The sequence below is a fragment of the Schistocerca serialis genome, chromosome 9 (assembly GCF_023864345.2).
Source record: "Schistocerca serialis cubense isolate TAMUIC-IGC-003099 chromosome 9, iqSchSeri2.2, whole genome shotgun sequence".
Classification (NCBI taxonomy): Eukaryota; Metazoa; Arthropoda; class Insecta; order Orthoptera; family Acrididae; genus Schistocerca; species Schistocerca serialis.
The window spans coordinates 347,329,167-347,332,459 of record NC_064646.1 but is presented as its reverse complement, the minus strand read 5'-3'; the positions used below and the strand labels follow the sequence as shown (position 1 = coordinate 347,332,459).

Below are 3,293 nucleotides of genomic sequence, written 5' to 3'. Positions count from 1 at the left end.
CTTAATGGAAACCCTTGGATAACACGTGAGTTATTGAATGTAATCGATGAAAGGAGAAAATATAAACGTACAGAAAGTGGAGCGGGAAAAATAGGAATCAGACGAATAAAGGTTGAAGAAGCATGCATGATTATCAGAAAGATACATTCCGCCAAAAGAAGAACTGAAAGGTGCTTTGGAGAGAAGAGAAGCACTTGTACAAGTAATAAGAGTTCAGCTGACAAACCAGTTCGAAGAAAAGAAGGAAAGCCTCAAAGGTGAAAAGAATATATAGAGGGGGTATACAAAGGAAACGAACGGGAAGTCAAGAGAAAGTAGGCGAAGATGATATGGGAGATACGGGACCGTGAGAAGACCTCGTAAAGACCTAATATGGACAAGACAGTTGGAGCACGTTATTACTCTCCATCAGAATTATTAATATCTGTGGGAGAACAAACCACGACGAAACTTTTTGTTTCTGTTCGGATCCACAGCCTCTAAATACACACATCAAAAAAAGTTTTGCACCACCCCGGTTCCCAGAACTCCTGAAGGTAGACGTTGACTGTGGATATCATATCACAGACACAGTCCCTTGGACTGTTTAGAGATGTCACTAAGCCCGCCCAAAGGTGTAAACAACCGTGCATGAGCAGCGCCTATTAGACGGAGGGGACCCGACAGCTGATCAGTTCCAGTCATTCCACCAGGAAGGAGGTACACGACTCGTCTTGTCTGTAGTTCAACCATGCCTAGACGGTCAATACCGCGGCTTGATCATGCCCGCATTGTTACTTTGTGCCAGGAAGGGCGCTCAAGTGTCCAGACGTCTCGGAATAAACCAAAGCGATGTTGTTAGGACATGGAGGAGATACAGAGAGACAGGAACTGTCGATGAGATGCTTCGCTCAGGCCGTCCAAGGTCTACTACTGCAGTGGATGACGGCTATCTACGGATTATGGCTCGGAGGAACTCGTGCAGCCACAGGAAGTCGTGGTACGACTCAAAACTGTGCGCAATAGGCTGCATGGTGCACAACTTCACTTCCGACGTCCATGGCGAGGTCCATCTTTGTAACCACGACATCATGCAGCGCGTTACAGATGGGTCCAACAACATGACGAAAGGGCCCCTCAGAATTGGCATCACGTTCTCTTCACCGATGAGTGTCGTATATGCCTTCAACCAGACAATCGTCGGAGAAAGGCTGTTCAGGCTGAACGCCTTAGACACACTGTCCAGCGTGTGCAGCAAGGTGGAGGTTCCCTGCTGTTTTGGGATGGCATTATGTGGGCCGACGTACGCCGCTGGTGGTCATGGAAGGCCCGTAACGGCTGCACAATACCTTCCGACCTATAGTGCAACCATACCGGCAGCATATTGGCGAGGCATTCGTCTTCATGGACGACAATTTGCGCCCCCATCGTGCACATCTTGTGAATGACTTCCTTCAGGATAACGACTTCGCTCCCATAGAGTAGCCAGCATGTTCTCCAGACATGAACCCTATCGAACATGCCTGGGATAGATTGAAAAGGGATGTTTATGGACGACGTGACCCACCAATCATTCTGAGGGATCTACGCCGAATCGCCGCTGAGGATTGGGTCAATCTGGACCAACAGTGCCTTGATGGATATGTGGATAGTATGCCACGACAAACACAGGTATGCATCAATGCAAGAGGACGTGTTACTGGGTATTAGAGGTACCCGTGTCTACAATAATCTGGACCACCACCTCTGAAGGTCTCGCTGTATGGTGGTACAACACGCAATGTGTGGTTTACATGAGCAATAAAAAGGGCGGAAATGTTTATGTTGATCTCTACTCCAATTTTCTGTACAGATTCCGGAACTCTCGGAACCGAGGTGATGCAAAACTTTTTTTGATGGGTGTGCTTTACAAAAGAGAACATGATCCGGTATAGGTATAACGTGAACATTGTTTATTGAAATACAGCGGTTAACTAATTTCGACCATATGTCATTTACCAGCACCTGCAAAAACTAACATGGAAGAGCACTGCATTGTCTACATACTTCGCCTTGCATAAATAATACATTAGACAACTCACATTAATATACCACACTACAGTCCAAAAATCCTACTTAAATATTATAATTATCATATTATTTTACTTTACAAGCACAAAACCAGCCATTGTAATCCATAATTACATTAGGATTGAATTACACATCAAAAACGTTTCAATACTTTCAATACTACATGTGATGTATTTGTAATATTACTTCAAGTACCGCAGCTTGACAACTAACAACACCTGTTACGATGTTGTCAAAGATACACATGCATCCAAATATTGCAGAACTGTCGACAGCAAATATAAAAGTCGCAATAAATACGCACTTCATCCCACACTCTATGCTTAATAATCGAGATCGACGAAAAAAAAAAAAAATTAGCAGAGCGTGGTTTCGATCCACGGACCTCTGGGTTATGGGCCCAGCACGCTTCCACTGCGCCACTCTGCTACACGCAGCGCCAGTGCCCTAACATGACGTCCACCTAGTGAGTTGTGTTCGCGTCCGTTTCGCACGCCTAGATCGAGTATATTGCTGGCGTGCCAGACTTAGTTGTGTATGGTACATCAGGTAATAACTTAAGGGCATACAAACAGACGTAATAAAATATTTTATACAGTACATTAAAGTAATATATGAAATAAGCACAAATTACATGAAATATTAAAAAATGGGGAATGTCTGGCCTGCCAGACTTAACAAATGCCTTATATGGTAGGTCATCAGCACCTGAATGATACGTGTAGACGCACGGAGACCAACCTTCGACATTTTTTACAGGAGAATAATCCATAAAAGTACAAATTCCATAAATATTTTGAAATTATAATATCAATGTCGGGCCAGCATAATTCCATTGCGGAGAACAATTTATTAATACTAACACGTGTCTTTATATCCGCCGTATATTTCGCCAAAATGGATAAGTAGTGATACTATCAAGGAGAGAAATTCTGCAAATATAATCAACTTTCATTTTGAGGCACACCTTATTGGACAAATAAGGATACCAACATATTCCTCATGTATATGCATCTTAGATTAAGTAAATAAATAGTAACACATGGAACCAAGGAGCAAAGATTGGAAACCTCACGTGGACTTTGTTCCTTGTCATACACCAAATGAAAAATAAACTAATACAGATCGCTCAATAAAAGAAACAGAGCGCCAATTTCAGTAGCATTCAATAATATATATATATATATATATAAAATACATAGGAAGTACTAAATCTTTTTAAAACCTATCAAGCGATGTAAAAT

General features: G+C 42.5%; 1 non-coding gene across 1 annotated transcript; it reads right to left on the bottom strand.

Moving 5' to 3' along the window:
* Positions 1-2,406: 2,406 nt before the first annotated feature.
* Positions 2,407-2,478, bottom strand: Trnam-cau (transfer RNA methionine (anticodon CAU)). The gene has a single exon. It is a non-coding gene; the product is annotated as a tRNA-Met (tRNA).
* Between the last annotated feature and the right edge of the window lie 815 nt (positions 2,479-3,293).